The 17,599-nt window shown below is 39.8% G+C and overlaps 1 protein-coding gene across 1 annotated transcript in view; it reads left to right on the top strand.

Moving 5' to 3' along the window:
- Positions 1 to 1,369: 1,369 nt before the first annotated feature.
- sulf2b (sulfatase 2b) overlaps positions 1,370 to 17,599 on the top strand; it is a 364,710-nt gene continuing 348,480 nt past the window's right edge. Inside the window, exon 1 of the mRNA XM_039734694.1 lies at positions 1,370 to 1,701. The gene's annotated coding sequence lies outside the window, so the exon portion shown is untranslated. The remainder of the gene's footprint in view (positions 1,702 to 17,599) is intronic.

Below are 17,599 nucleotides of genomic sequence, written 5' to 3'. Positions count from 1 at the left end.
TACCCAAACAGACTGCAGCAGACCCTTAAACATAATTGCGTAAATTGCACATTAGGAAAACATTAGAAGCGGTAGAAACTAGAAGCTGTAGGCATTAGAGATAACCTAGAAAACTGGATTTCAAGTTGGTTAACCAGCAGGAGACAAGAAGCTAAGATAAGAGGAGACTGATTGGGGACCTGCTCCAGGCATTTAAAATCCTCAAATGCACTAATAAAGTAGATCCAGCTGAATTCTTTCAACTTAAGGGTGAATCATGTACTGGAGGACATCAGTAAAAATTAAGGGGAAGTGCATTTAAAACTGAAGCCAGGAAGCACTTCTCTACTTGAAGAATTGTGGGAATCTGGAACAAACTACTGAGACATATAGTTGAATCAGAAACCTTTAGAACCTTTAAAAAGTTTCCGGACTAGATATTGGTACAGCTTAGCTATTAGTAAAACAAATGATCATGAAGGACTGTATAGTCTCCTCTTTTTTTTTAATTAGACTTCTTATGTTCTTACAGGTTCTTATTATGCCTTACACAGTAGTTAAAAGACCCAAATCGCTATAACTCAAGAACAGTAGCTGCTTCATTGGGTCTTCATTCTTAATGTATTATCAATAGAGTTGTTTTTTGTTGATGTAAAAGTGTTGTGATGGTTCAGGTAGAGATTTGTAGGGTCAGCTATAAACCTTCCTGGTGGGTATCAAATTGGGGCCATGCTGAGTCTCTGGTTGATGCCTGTTAAGTCAGTAAACCAGCTGAGCTAAAGGACCGTTCACTTATCTCAAGTGCTGTAAATAACACCATCCTAAATGACTGAAAAATGCAATTAAAGCTTTAAAGTGTAACTGATAAAGATAATTGAATTCTCTTCTGCTTACCTATAGTGTGCGTGTAACTGGATCACACGTCGGTACTAAAAAAAAATCTGTGTATGCACAGTCGAAATCACCACGCAGGGGCACGCGAGCTGTTTAGAAAGTGCGTGCTTGTCCCATGTCCTGTGCGTGACAGTGTAAGCAGGTGTGCGGGTCACCCGCTACACACTTGCGGACTTGCGAACTGCTGTCCGAGTGGAGCTCTGCGTCTTCCAGTTTGGCTTGCGCAGAGTACCCACCTCGCAGGTGCACTGGTTACCTCAAAGGACCCCCGAGACTCCGCAGTCTTCATTCATTCTTACAGGTACCAGGCTGAAGTAGGGCGCGAGTCTGTGCCACGATCTCGCAGAGCTTTCGCTCCGCCTCTGGCCCCAAGAAAGGAAGCGGGCAGGGCCGCCTGGCAGGCAAGCAGGCAGGCAGCACTTGGATGGGGTGGGCGCCGCTGTCACGCTCTTTCTCCCTCCCTCGCTCCTTCTCGCTCATCTCTGACTGAGCAAAGAGACTTTTAAAGCGAGAAGCTCAGGCCAGGCGTGTTTCAACAGATGAGCGGAGATGTCCTGATTCAGACAGGGCCGAGATTCGCATGAGCGGGGGGTGGGGATCTGATTCTACACTGGAATTTGTTGTTGTTTTCTTTTTTTTTTTTATTCCACTCCCCGTCACTACATAAAACATAAGGCACCCTTTTTAACACAAAAGGACGCCGGCGACTCTTGATACAAGTACATCGATGGTGAAGTCTTGCAATTTTTGAAACTCCAATCCGTTTTTTAAGCTCGGTGGAGGGGAGCGTTTTTGTGGCTTCCAGAATTCAGCGGTCTGCCTCTCAAGGTACAGTACGCCTCCCTGATGTATTTGTTGCTCTAACAGGTCCCACGCAGGGCAATAGTAGCTCAGTGTCGCGCGGCTGTCGCCTGCGTTAGGCACACTTGGGATCTGTCACTTTAGATACTGTAACTGTCTCGAAGGCGCGTGTATTTGCCGTTTCAGTGAAAGTGTGTCTGCTTTCATTTGCTGTACTTTATTTAATCTGCATTTTATTGAAAACTGCAGCCAGAGTTTATCGTTCAGTGCTGCCTCTATTGTAACTATATTGCACATTTTTCATTTTAAAGAACAGTTGAGATGACACATGTGAATGGAGCTGTATAAGGTATAGACTGACTACTTTATATATAAAATATTTGTTGTTAATGTTCTACTTTTTTCTTTGTAAAGTACCATTGTAATGCCACTCCTGAAAGACGCTATATAGAGTACACACTGCGTGTGGGAGTGATGAGTCATGAATCATGCGCTATCTTTGAGCGCTTGTTCGCTCTGTCATGGTAATTCTCCTAACGAGTCTGAGTCCGAGGAGACTAGGGGAGAAAACTTTGAGCCAGAGACGGGACTGGTTAGGACAAGACGGGATAGAGCAAGCTTTGTGGATTTGATAAACTGGGCAGTCTGAACTGAAAGAAATAATAGTGATTATACTGGGATAACGCTAAGCAAGACCACCAAACTGTACAATATAGGGTGGTCCAGATCTAATTAAGCAATTTTCATTACGCTTTAACTTATTAAGTTTATTACATAGAAAATAATTTGGAAAATCCCGGACCATCGAGAAGTGTGCGAACTGACTACATGAAGAATCGTCTTTGCGCCAAACTGGAATCGTCCCCGCATAAATCAAAGTCAATCAGACGATCTGGATCTGCATAGTTAGATCTGGACCACCCTGTATATGTCAGAATACTTAGAGTTCTAATAGATCATGCCGCAAAGGTACGGGGGAGTGAACTTAAGTACTGTTAGTACGGGCAAAGTTCAGGTCGCGTTAAGGCTAAGTGGTCTGGAGTGTACAGTTAATTTGTTCACTCAGGATTAAAAAATAGCGTGGACATAGCTTCTTTCAGCATATTCGCTTTTCATGTATTTGTTAGACTGTGATGCTCACCACATTATCCCCCCAAGGTTCACCATGGAGTCGCAATGCAGCACAGACCTGGAAACCGCACACGTAGAACTCGCGCAGACTTTCTTGCCTGATGTTGCCTCTTGAGCTTGTTGGCGACAGCGATGAAGACTCTGGTTTGTGTTCAAAGACACAGTCAAGGTCACGAATGATGAGATCGCTTCGGAAAAGTTGAAGGATACAGCATTGATTAAATGACAAGACAAAGCGATCAAACACTTTGACGCGCTATATTTAAACGAGGTATGCACGTGAGGTTTCGTTTTTATTACAAACAATTCCACGTGAGTTTTGAATCGGCTGTTTCATCTGCGAATGTATCTAATATTCGAATTGAAATTATTGACCATCATTTAACACAAAATAATTTCCTGCGCTTTAGAAAAAATGTCAATTTTCTTGCTACCACTTTCCACACGTTTATTTTTGTAGCAATTTCTAAAGTTATTCATTAAATAAGTCTAACAAAATGGAAATTTAGTAATCGTAGATGTTCCGAAAATCAGCTACTGCAGGATTTTTCACTTTAGATTCATTTACTTACTTGCTTGCTTAGGCTACTTACTGATTTCGAGTTGATAGCGCATATAGTTACTGCCTGGCGTCATTAAACTGTTTCAAAGTATTGATTTGAGATAAAGGTTGGTGCCAAAAGAAAAAGGAAAAATATGAAAGTATACATCTTAGTTGCATGTAATAGGTTGATATCGGATGATATACATTACGTGCGTGTAAGGAGCTTGGCAAGAAGCAGAATCTTGAATAGTGGTACACCAATATTGTTGTTCTGTTGAATGGAACTTTAAACCGACCAGCACCTCACGTCGTAGAGTTTAGAAGAGCCGTAACGGCCTGAAATGCCCTTTTACTGCATGCACTTCAATCCAAAAGCTAACGGCTTCATTAAACACCATCTGATTGCACGCGCTAAGTGAAACAAGCAACTTTTGAATGACGCCCTCATTAACAATATAATATTATTAGTGCATCATTTTTTTTTTTTACATTAAAAATTAATGTGCTAGAAATTTATTCTGAAAATATTGACGAGGAACCGAGATTGCAATTTTGGTTTCAGAATCGCATCAGTAAATACCCTTAAGGCTTTAACGTGTTGCCGGGCACGATTTTATCAATTACACGAAGCTTCCCCTCTTGTCTCTTTATCCGTTTTAACTCGGAATTCTTAACGCCTGGTGGGAGAATCAGTGGAGCTGCCTGCTGAGGTGTCTGCTGTGAGGACCTGAGGTCGGAGACGAGCCTTACGAAGGCATCTGCTAGTATGACTTGTTGAGACTTGAGGACCCCTGAGCGGCCCGGCAGGCTGCTTGTCAAACGCCGATTAGCAGACAGCAAAGGTCAGGCAGGGGCTTTTCTTCTAATCAGCTGCTGTTTTACTGTTCGCTTTCGAGAAGTATTCTCTCCGTCTGGTGGGCGCTGACTGGGCGGACGCTCGGGTGGACTGGTTGGTCCCAGACTTGTGTCCAGTGCCGCTGAGGTTTGCTTCAGCGCAAAGCGACAATGTCATGGGAAAGATCGATTCTGAGCGTATTATGTTCAAAACGATATTTGTTCGCTCCCCTGGCCTTTGAATTAATGCAAAGCAGTGGCACAGCATTAGAAAGAATTGTGTGCCACGAATGTTACCTTTTAAAACAATTATTTAAGCCTCTAATCCAAGTTTAATTATCTCAGCATTTACTTTGTAAATAAATTGTGCCATTTCTCTTGATGACTGAGGTGGTGTTTTATACTTGGAGTATCATTAATTATACAGTATACAGATTTGAGAAGAGCAGTGTAATAAAATTGAAAATAAAGAATTAGGAATGCTCCTCAGATTTTTAATGACATACTCTTTCTCGTCTACATTTTCTGACAAGTTCCCGTGTTTGTGATACACTTCTGTGCTTTTATATGCATTTCTCTTTTGCTTTGATTATGTTAAAAATGTAGTTCACAAGTTTGTACTTTGCAACATTCTTTTGTTGAAGACGGTAAGATTCTATGGCGCTCCTGGGCATCATCACCTCTGGTGCCCTCATGTATGCACACACACTCCCACACACACAAATCAAATTATTTAAACTGTGCATAAAAAATGTAATAAGCCAGCATTAAAGGCAAACAAACTTCCAAGAGACAGACACTTGTGACCTGTATCCATTTTCTGAAATTTTAAATGAAGGTCTGTAGGAGTGAGTTGCTATTGAAATCTACACAATCAATCATATTTGTTAATAATTTGTTTATCAGTTTTGTTGTTCTTTCCAACATACACAAAATTTAGAAAATGTGAAAACCACCGGCATGTATTTAATTTTTTACAAAGTATCTCATTTGGCTTTGTAAAAATTTTCTTGAAGTTACTTTTACCCAAATAACTGAAGGAAACAATTTAATTTTAATTAACTAAGTCTGCAGAACAGCAGACATGGTCATCGAGGTGCACAAGAAACCTGAATCTGTTTTTTTTTTTGTTTGTAGGATGTTTTTGGTGTTGATGCCACCGGGGTCACCTGATCGCTTATTGGTTAATCTGGTCTTGTTCTTGTGAATGACTGAATGGATAGATGAATGACAGTTTTTTGTGACACCCCTGCCCTCATATCATACAGTATAAGGAAGCTGTTGCGGAGGCTCAACTGGAGTCTGGTGGAGAGATGGAGCTGAGATGCATGAGGCCATTTGTTATTTCTAAACAGCTGAAGGTTAGCTGGTTGATGTGAGTTGTTCTTTGAAATAATTTTCCACTTAAATAAGCATTTAAGTTAATATATTGTACCTGACATTATATCTTTAAGAAGTTATCTGAGATGCAAGTCAACACTAAGGAGCTGCATTACATAATATACAGTTTCAAATTGCTGAATCCAGTTTGGAGTCATGAATAAGGCTGAGCCTATCTTGGAAGCATCGAGGAACATACAGGAACCAACTGACAGGGGTGCTAGACAATTGTACAGTCTTAAAAATAAAGGTGCCAATCCGGCTCTTCAGAGCAGTGCCATAGGGATTAACAGATCTGTGAAGTAACGATGGGCCCCTGATTTTAAAATGTCTGTTACTGCACGCAATAATACCGGATGAACTCAGGTTTTCTTGATTTATTAGTATCCTGGTAGGTTGTTTACTATACATTAAGATTTCTGTTTTGTCCACATATCTGGAACTTTTTCAAAGCCCAAAGAACAAATTTCAAATGCAAAAAAAAAAAAAACAGAATAAAATATTCCTTTGTCAACCACACAACTAGTAAACTGTCATTGTAGAAGCATTATTTTTAGGAGTGTGGAGCCCAGTCACGTACACACCCAAACTGAAACTGGGCCAGAGTAGCTTAACGCTCACTCCTTTGGGATGTGGCTGGAAAAATACAGTATCTGGAGGGATAACGCCACATAGATGTGGGAAGAACAAACGTGCCAACTGTACAAAGGCACTGACTGGGACCTCTGAGGCAGCATCCCTAATCCTAATCACAAAAGCGCTAGGCCATCTTTATAGTTTTAAATGGTAACACTAGCCATTTGCCTTATTCTTAATGAACAATGTGACAAAGTGGCAAAATCTACTCGGCTGAACTCTGCGACTCTAAATAAGTCAAAAGGACATGGAATGTGTGCCTCTTTAAGTTGTACTGCCATCTTTGTGCCATTCATTCAAAGAGGCTGAACATGGTACTATAAAAATACAACTGAATGGAAACACACACTAAATTGTACCTTCTTGAATTCATTGGTGAGGTGACTGTTCAGAAATATAAAATGGCATTTTTGAGAGAGAAGGGATGCTACATAAACATACGAAAAGTTCATATTTCCTTGGGTGAAGAGAAATGCAGATTGTTGTCAGTGTATTATCATGGCATATTTTCCATTTTAATTTCACCCTCACTTTCCTTTAATGGAACCCAAGAATTAAAGAATTGTGTTTCTGCTACTTGAGAAGGCAAAGGTTGGTAGATTTGTTTTGTGTTTTATTTTACAGATAAAACATTCCCTATATTTTAATGTCTTTATTGCTACATCATTTTAGCTTTTTATAGAAAGAAACAATACATTTTCACATTACATCTTTCAGTCCCTGAATCCATTTTCTAAACCCCTAGTACATGGTCTCACAGGGTGCTGAACCAATCATGGACCTGCAAGCAGGGTACTGCAAGGCACACCCACCCTCAACCCTGCAAGGCCTAGTTGGAGGTACCAGATTTCCTAACCTGATGTGGATTGAACCTATAGTGGACTGAAAAACCCCTCAATAACATGAGGAGAATGTGAAAAATGTGCAAAGCTTAGAATTTAACTTGGGTCACTGAGGATGTCATGGAGATGCACCCGCCATGATAGTCTATGCTGCCCTGCTTTATGCTGCATTCATCCTTAGCTTGTTTATTCCATTGCATGGTCATGGAGAGCTGAAGCAACAGCATCACAGGTAAGACAAGACCAAGCTCAGGGTGTTGCCCAGAACACTCTCATCCACAACTAGTTATTCCTGTCCTCCTTCTGAATGTCATGCCTTAGGGTCGAGGGCAGAAACCCAGGCACCCTGGAGAAAAAAAAGTGTAGAAATGGCAAGAACTGAACCAGAGGAGTGAAGCTAACTACCATGCTGCCTGTCTCACATAACCTATAATTCAACATGGCTCAATTCAGATCAAAAAGTCAAAGAAGAATGAACCAGTAGTGTTAGATGAATCGGCCTGCGGTGGGCTGGTGCCCTGCTCACGGTTTGTTTCCTGCCTTGCGCCCTGTGCTGGCTGGGATTGGCTCCAGCAGACCCTCGTGACCCTGTAGTTAGGATATAGCGGGTTGGATAATGGATGGGTGGATGTTAGCTGAATACTTTCCTTGGTGCAAGCTCTGAGGCAAACTTGGCTTTAGGCTGACATTATTTGGCCACAAACCTCTTGCTATCCCCACAGCCATTTGACATTTACAACGGCAGTACTGGGACTTCTGCAAATGCACAGAGAAGAGAGTCCAGCAGACATAAGAGGATGGGATTGAAGGAGCTGAAGGGTTTGTAGTACTTGTAGCCTTATGTCTACAAAATGAGTAGAAAATGTGGAAACCTGGAATTTACTAAATCATAGAAAATCATCAGAATAATTAACTAATTTCCTAAATAATATTCCTAAAGATCACCAGGCACAGTTTCAGAAACCAAGTGCTTGTATAAACATTTGTTTTAGAATTGCCTGTGGGGACAAGTAATTATATGAAATGATGTCATCCCATCAAACGTCGGTATAACATCATCTAGAGATTGAAATCACACACCCATAATAAATCATCGACATTATGTCGCAGAAATAAGTCCAATAAGCCAAATAAAGCAAAGCAGAGCTATCGTTAAATGCACTTCTTCTGGAAAGCAGCCCTCCTCAGAAGCGTCAGTATACTTCACTAGCGGAAGCCTCCTGCAGGGTCTCCACAGAATGGGAGTCTTATTAGATTTTCTGACTAAAGAATGTTTCTCCAGATGAAAAAATCAACATGTGCATTCTTTAACCCACCATCTCGAAGCCAAAAGCTGAAATCCATAATTTTCATCCATCCATCCATTATCCAACCCGTTATATCCTAACTACAGGGTCAGGGGGGTCTGCTGGAGCCAATCCCAGCCAACACAGGGTGCAAGGCAGGAAACAAACCCGAGGCAGGGTGCCAGCCCACCGCAGGGCACACACACCAAGCACACACTAGGATCACCAATGCATCTAACCTGCATGTCTTTGGACTGTGGGAGGAAACTGGAGTACCCAGAGGAAACCCACACAGACGCGGGGAGAACATGCAAACTCCATGCAAGGGAGGACCCGGGAAGCGAACCCGGGTCTCCGAACTGCGAGGCAGCAGTGCTACCCAGTACGCCCCCGTGCCGCCCCATAATTTTCAGTCAGGTAATATTTTTTCAAGGTGTTCACGAAAACATTTTCAACAGATAATTTAGTGTGCAATACTGGAACATTCTAGAGGATTTCTTTTCTTTTCATGAAACAATTTTTTAAGTTTTAGTCAATCCTCCATTCATCATCTTTATCATTTTTACTTCACACAAATAATGAACATAAATTATTTATATCATTATTTGCTTAAAGAATTTGTCATAATGCCCATAACTAATAGCAACATGGTTATACTTGCAATAAGACAAACAGTTAATGGAGAAATTTTACACTATAAACATCATGTAGTGCTTTATTTACAGCATTTAGCACTGCTGGGCCCAGTGTGCTGGGTTTGGATCATGGTAACTGTCTTCTTGAATTCTGCACATTTTCCCCGTGCCTGGGAGGCTTTGTCTCCGAGTATTGTGGCGTGTCTATTCAAATCACAAGGATGTACATGTTAGGTTAATCAGTGAACAAAATTGTCTCTGCGTGTGGTGCAAATGGCACCCCATCCAGGGCTGGTTCTCACCATAGCATAGGCAGTGACCCACACTGAACCTGGACAGGATTAAGCGGTTTTAAGAATGTTATGTTACGTTACGTTGTGCCCTTGCCTGGCTAAACCAGGTTTGAAAATGGAAGGAAAAGTACATGTACATTCAATAGAATATTGTAATTTTGAATGCTTTATGTGTAATTGTTTCAGATTTAATGTAATGAATGAATGTAAGGAATGTCTAAACATGTGATAGAACTACACAGCTTATTATACTCATTTCCTCCTAGTGTAGGTAGTTAAGGATATTTAAAGCAACTTTTAATCTCAGGAGGTCTTTCAAGTTTTCATATTGTGGTTTGACAGTTTGTTTCCTATTTTATGCCACAATTGTGTCTGAATGCACAGGTAACTTGATAAAATTACATAACATTTTAGCACTCACTTAATCCAATTCTGGGTCACTGGGGGCTGGAGCCTATTACTGCAGCACTTTGTTGAGGATATCTGTAGCAGTCCTGTGGCTAAAATGTTAACTTTTAGCTTAGATTGCAATGTTAAATTGGGATGCTATGAGTGAAGGGGATTTTGTGTGTGTGTGTGTGTGAGTGCACCCTGCCATGGACAGCAACTTCATCAAGTGTTAGTTTCTTAGTTGTGCCCAATGCCACTGAAGTGGGTTTCATGCCTTATCACACTGAAGCTGGATTATCCAGGTTCATTTAATAAAGAATATTTATACAAATGAGTAGCACAGTGGCACAATAGTTAGCTGTTGCTGTTTGGGTGCAGTTTGCATTGTCTGCCTGTGCCTACATGGGTATTCATTGTTCACCAAAACGACATAAAATATAAATGCACACACACACACACACACACACAGAGTAAGTGCTTAAAATGAGCATGACTTGATAACAGGTATATTACTATAAACCTGTGGCAAAAATATTTATTTCAGGGTGCATACATAGAAGTATATGGAACTGAAAACAAAAAGCATTACATTCTCAAACCTATTTATTCCAATTTTCTATCCCAGCAGTCCTGATCACAAGGCAGAAACCAGTCCCAGACAGGGTGCCAGTCCATCATGGAGCAAATTGAAAAGCCATTATCTGCCACATATATTTGGTGTTCTGCATTCTGTGCATTTTGTCTGATTTTAATGACTTGCAGATTACAGGATGGACATGCTAGATTTATCTTATTTAAAACTTTGAACATGTGCTTCCTAAATTGTTCCCTGTATAGCCTACATTGTAGCACCATCTCCCATTTCAAAGGCAGATCTGGAGCAAAATCCAAGCAAATTGTTCCTAGTTTCCTTTCCCAATGGCTTTAAATGGCTCACAAGTGTCAGGGTGTAAAGAGCTTCCTTTTTTATTTTTTTTAACGGCAGATCTCAGCATTGAGAAGTGAGTTGGGCTTTCTTTTTCCTGCTGCATTCGTTTGAAAGTATGAAAGATCTCACCCTTCACACACTCCAATCTGATGGAGAAAAAGCTTTGAGGGAAACTGACAGATGATGGCAGGTGCTGGAGCTGGCCCAATTGTATTCTGCATGGAGACAGATGTTCTTATTGATTGACAGGTCTTTTCGGAGTCATTTGCATATTCAACGAGCTGCACATCGCCGCCAAAGACAAAGAGCACACAGGGCATGGGACTGTAGGCCTTGAATGGTAAAGCAATTTCGAGAGACACATTGCTCTCATAGCCTTCACTTGCATGCTTGGCAAGTGTATGCGGTGGGGAAAACTTCCATCTCAATGAATTAAACTTTTATTTAAAACACTTGACAAAAAATCTTTTATCATCACTGAAGGTTATTCTGAGGCAGACAGGAAGCCAATGTAGTCTGAATTGTTACATTGTTGTGATATCTGATACCTTAGAAGGCAGGAGAGGACAAGCTACTCTACTGTGGCAATAATCCTCACCCTGATCTTCTCTTCTTGGGAGTTCAAATAAACAAAAATTAACTTACATATTCATTATGCTAAAGGATAGGGGGAGTTTAGAAATGCTCATCTGATTATCATAAGAGAGGCTATTAAGTGCAAGTTAGTGACCAGTTCCCAGTGTTGCAGTGTGCCCATTACAAAATTATCCTGCAGCCCAAAACAAGTTGGCTTCTGTCAAGCCCTGCTGTCTAGTCCAGTGGCCCAGCAAGGCTTTGGTCACTACCTCCACTTCTAACACCGTGTTAAATATCTGCAATCACTTCTATTGGAAATGATCGCCCTTTTTACTTCCTAACAATGGCATCATATTTATACGATTAAAACATCTTTTAATTGCAGCGGTAAGACTTCAGTCAGCTAGGAGGAGATGTGCCCAATCAAGAAACATCTTCTGTTTTATTGTGTCCAGACTCTGGATTGACCTCTCACCAGTTACTTGATCTGTTGTGTCCATTCATTCTTTTGTAAAGCAACTCTTAAAACCCACAGCTAAGAAAGCATTTAATTCATGGTGAACGTTTCTACCCTCACTACCACTGAGTGTCTCAGATCAGGTCTCCCACATGGAACTGTGGCTTGATTGTCTGCTGTTTTTTTTGTACTGTACTTTGATATTATATAACACACTAAACTGTGGTTTTGTTTATCTACATACTTTCTGATATTTCTTTCATTTGTGCAGTAGTGTTTTATTGAATATTGTTTTTATTGTTCTTAGGTCAGTGTTTATTTAGGACCTTAAGCACAGGAAAGAAAGTCAATGTGACATGCTGTACCATTCCATTCTTAAACCTGCTTCTTTCAATTCAGGGCAGATGGGGTCAGAGCATATCCCAACAGCACTGGACACGAGGCAGTCCTGGATAGGGCATCAGTCCATCACAGGGAGGAAAGAACCATAATAAATTAATGTGAATATTTTTTATTATAACATCTGAAATTCACTCTTTTACAGTTTAATGTTCATAATTTTAAATTTTGTGTGAAGAATACAATAGGAGCAGTAGTCATTCAAGTTGGGCATTACAAAAAATGTAAAAAAAAAAAATGGATTACTAAAACTTAGAACAAGCTCCCAGTACTCTGGTGTTCCTTAGACATTTTAAAGATGCATCTGTTAGGTCAATCCAGTTTTGGACCTTTGAGTGAGGAACTGCCCACCTTGCTCCTGTACTGTGCTAAGCCAGTTTAATAATAGATTGAAGGAAGCAGATACCTAATATATGCAGCTGCACAACAGTCTTCTTCACACTTAAAATCATTGGATAGTTGGGAAGGTAACATGTGTAATGTCGAGAGACCTATATTGTGTGAAGCATATGTACAAAGATAAAAACAATCTAGAAGGGTGAACTTTATATTAAATCTATTTATTCAGTCTGTGCAACATCTGCAAGATTAAACTGTATATTTCAGAGTATGCAGCACAACCCCTGACCATGCTTTGGTCTTGTCACGTCTGGACTGCTGCAGTTCTCTGCCTGTAACAGCACTGGCATGTGCCACACGGCAAAAAATGCATATAAAAAAATTAGAGTAAAAAAAAAAAACAACTTAAATGGGAGTTGTTTTGCTTTTTTTTTAGAAAAAAGATCTGCCAATTGGGTAAGTAAAATTTACTCAACAAGATTTCTTAAAGAAAACTAAAAAATCATAATTACAAACTTTTTCATAAGTCAATAATTTTTTCAGTAAGGAAAGCAAAATTTAATGTCCGAATATAAATACTTCTCATTTTCTTAAATTTCATTTTTTGCAGTGCACTAAAGCACAGTACATGATTCAAAATGCAGTGACACATCTGGTGTTCAACCAGCCTGTTACCCTTTTCTGATCACTACGTTGACTTCCTATAGTGGCATATGTTAGGTTCAAATCCTTGATTCCTGCCTTCAGAGTTGTCAATGGGCCAACATGTATATGGAGACAAATATGGAGTATATATGGGACAATTGTGAGGTCCTGTGCTTCTTCTCAAGCAATCAGGTCTTCTAATAAAGGGGATCTGGTGATGCTACCTCTTTTTGGCATTAAATCCTAATCGAGACTCTTCATGTGTAGCTCTTTGCTGGTGGAATGAGCTGCCCACCTCCATATGGACTTTTGACACCGTCAATGTATTTGAGGATTATTTGAAAACTCTCTTGTTTGGTGAATTTCTTAATGATATTTGTTATTAGATTTACAGTATGTAACCTTGGAAGTGTAAGTGGCTTGTACTTTGTTCTGAGCTCTTCAATTGTGATTATTAATTTTGTATTCTTGTCCTGTAACACTTGTTCCAAACTAATGCTTGTTCCAGACTAATGTTTACTCGATTAAATAGACCTCTTTTGTAAGTCGCTTTGGATAAAAGCATCTGCTAAACAAATAAATGTTAGTTTTAATATTCTTTGCATTCTTATTATTTGTGCGCTTGTATGTTGAGTTTCAAAAATGGCACCAGAAAACCTGATAACTTAAATATGATAAACAGTATCTGCTCAGACATACTGTACATGCGGAGTTAGGGCATCAAACATGATGTTCTATAAAGCTCTATGTAGGCCTGTTCTTGCATAGTTACCCTAGATCTGACCTACTTTGTTATGAAACTGCAGTTCTTCCTTCTCTGACATCCCATTTTTTGGCCACCATGAATTGTACTGGGCTGCTTGTGCTCCACTGTCTTACAGTTTGAGTTTAATACTGCCAATAGGGTTTATGCATCCATTAGTACTGTTTAGCACTTGCTGGTGGTTCCAGCGTACACTGCACCGTGCCCACGTTCTATGTAGGCAATATCTACATCCATGGACTGAGCACTGGCTGAACACTATGACTTTAGTCCTCTTTGGCTAGACCTTCTTTGTCTCTCAGTTAGAATGGTAGTTAACACGTTTTTTATGCTTCAGTAAACGAGAAGAGGAGCGTTATATAAGGATAGGACTACTCTCTTTCTGGTCATGCTAGCTCTCCTTCTGGACATTTTTTGTATTTCAGATTCAAAATTTCCTCTTTGCCTTTTGAACCAGTTCCTGCTTGTAGAAAAAAATATTAACAAGTCGAATACTGTGAATCAAAGTATGAATTATGTGTGTTGTGAACAAACAGATCTGATGAGACAAAAGAAGCCCAGCATTTGTTTTTAATTTGTTAGCAGATGAATTCTGCTAACAGATCATCTTTTTATGGCTGTGAACATTGCTTGTCCTGATTGTTTTCTCTCGTCTGTCTTTGCTCTCCCATCCGCATAATAACTCATCAGATTATGTGGAACCTTTTCAAGGAGAGCTCTGGAGGCAAATCCAGGGTGGCTTTAGCATACCTGTGGCTCATAAGCATGTAGGCCCCTTTTCTCTGGGGAGAGAACAGGTAGTCACTTTAGACTTTCAGCTGTAGGATCTTCTCTCTCGTTTGGCCCCTTAAACTAAAGTGGTGGTGCAGTGGTAAGTGCTTCTTCCTCAGGCAAACAGGATCTCTGTTCAGTTCTTGGCCATCTCTTCTGTTCTGTGTTCTCCTTCTGCTGACATGGGTTTCCCCAGGTCCTCACATTCCCTTCCCCAACCAAAGGCTGTGCATTGACACACTTTGCCATGAATGTATATCAGTTCTTGCCTGTTTCCAGGGCTGCCTGAATGATTCCCAGTATTTTACAGTATGTGATATAAGTAAAAAGTTTAGAAGATGGATGAATGAATAAATTGATTTTTTTAGAAAGCAAAGGAAAAAATGTTCAGCGAAACCAAAAACTTCAATACCCATAAGTGAAACTAACTATGTTTGTGTACATTAAAGCAAAGATTATGGTGAATATAAACAGTTGGGAAGTCTGAACTGAGCTGAAAATATAAATTCATATCTGCTGGGATTTGGCCTTTTTTAACAATGAAAAAACATTTAGATGTTTGTATAATTTAAGATCCAAATCCCATTTCTAGATCACCAATTGACTGTTTATGACTTGATTGTATGGAAGCAGCCGAGTTCTGTGGCTTTTAATGCACCCATTGCTCTTTTCTGTATAAATAATTAATATCTTTAGCTTTGGAAAGAAAGGAGCATGTTTCACTCAGGTGAGGCACTCTGAGTCTGGAGGTTACGCAGAAGGGAAGAGGCCAGCTTTGTGGCGCAGATGTTATGCTGCTGCTAGTCTGCTACTTATTGTTAAATTGGGGCGTATTCCAATGGATATTTTTATTTTTGTACTTCCTGGTTGCTTCCGTTGAATGGTGTAATATACAGTACTAAACATTAACATTCTAATTGATTTCCATTATATTGTATACCAGCACATTTGAAAATGTATCCAAGAACAAAATAATAAATTATTAAAGGAAAACAGACACAAATTCAAAACAATTGACCCTGAATGAAAATATCATACCACCATGCTGATGGTTTATAATACACACACATATCAGATCCACTGTGAAATATTTGGTTTTTTTTTTAATGGTGGCCCACATATTTGCCGTGTAAATGTTTGGAAACACAAGTATTCACTTGTTACATTAGATTACTTGGTAACTACTCTTCATATAAAAGACTATACCTGTAAAGTAGAAGTTTACAAAACAGGAGTAAAAAGCACACTAGTTTTATATGTCGTGTGGCTTCGAATGCTAATCTTGTCTTTTTGTTTTCCATGTAACTCTCTGACTCCATTGTCAGTGGTTACTTTGGACAAATGTACACAGTTCCATCGTATTTTATGTAGCATCTGTCTCAGTTAGTGGGTGATGAATCCATAGTAAAACCTAATCTTGTAGATATTACTTTTGGAATATAATAAAGTATATTAAAGAGCAAATAACAGCATTACAAGACCAAGTTGGATGACTTGTGCCAACACAAGAAGATGCATTTCAGTAGTGGTATTATCAGACGTTTCATATCATTAAACATGAAGAAGTGGAGACAGCTTGGATAAAATGAGATCAGCAAACAAATCTGTTATCAAAAAAATAGTCAGTATAGACTTTTGGTCAGTCTAACAGCTTAAAGCATGAATTTGGTAAAAACAATACCATGAGAGAAAAGCAGAAATTTGAGTTCCTTCCTGCAGACATGACAATTATAAAATGGCTCAAACAACTGATCTAAATAATATTTTTTTAATAATCAGGAGGGGATATGCATAAGACATTGAGGAAATTAAGCATTGAGAGATTAATAAACATTTATTGTTTATATGTTGTACAATCCACGTGAATAAGATGAGACACTGTAGCAAGTCTGAATAAATAGCCCGCACAAAGGGGAATAAATGTTTGCCAGGAGGAGTGGAGTGAGACTATGTGATCATGAGAAGGACAGCTTCACAACAGCATTTTTGGCAAATCTAGGCATCTGGTTATTTATTACACATCAGAAAGAAAAGCTGATCAGACAGAAGCAACCAGATGTCTTTTTTTATTTCAGTCTCGTAAATCTTAAAAGAAGACTTTCAGTCAACATAATCTAAAGCTTTCCAGGCTAAGTTTGTTATTCTTCAAGTCAAAGTAATTTATTCACAAACATGGTGTATATGCATTTGCCATGCGAAATTGTGTTTGAATAAGCATTTATTTTGTATATAATTTAAAAAAACACATACCCTTCCGTGTTTCTGATGCATGTTTGTGACAACAACAGGGATCTGGAAATGATCATTTTTATCACATATTCATGGTAGGTAAGAAATGTTTTCTTTTTGCTTGTATGATAGCAGTGGCCTTTGTGAGAGGAGTTCATGCATAAATGCAAAAGTAATTCAATGCAATACCAAGCACATGGCTTGAACAGTTTGGTGTCAGGTTCCGGGGCTGGCACTGAGCAACACGGAGTTTCAGCTCCCTCCAAAGTTTTCGATTGGATTTAGGGCTGGAGACTGGCTAGGCCACTCCAGAACCTTGATATGCTTCTTACAGAGCCACTCCTTGGTTATCCTGGCTGTGTGCGTCGGGTCATTGTCATGTTGAAAGACCCAGCCACGACCCATCTTCAGTGCTCTGACTGAGGGCAGGAGGTTGTTACTCAAAATCTCACAATACATGGCCCCATTCATCCTCTCCTTAATACAGTGCAGTCGTCCTGTCCCTTCGCAGAAAAGCACCCCAAAGCATGATGTTTCCACCCCCATGCTTCACAGTAGGGATGGTGTTCTTGGGATGCAACTCCTCCTTCTTTTTCCTCCAAACACAGCGAGTGAAGTTTAGACCAAAAAGTTCTATTTTGGTCTAATCTGACCACATGACTTTCTCCATGCATCCTCTGGATCATCCAGATGGTCATTGGCAAACTTCAGATGGGCCTGGACATGTGATGACTTGAGCAGGGGAACCTTCTGTGCAATGCGTGATTTGAAACCATGACGGCATAGTGTTCTACCAACAGTGACCTTTGAAACTGTGGTCCCAGCTCTCTTCATGTCATTGACCAGC

Source organism: Polypterus senegalus, chromosome 14 (assembly GCF_016835505.1).
Source record: "Polypterus senegalus isolate Bchr_013 chromosome 14, ASM1683550v1, whole genome shotgun sequence".
Lineage (NCBI taxonomy): Eukaryota > Metazoa > Chordata > Cladistia > Polypteriformes > Polypteridae > Polypterus > Polypterus senegalus.
Note: the sequence above shows the minus strand (reverse complement) of the source record. Positions and strands in the feature narration are given on the sequence as shown.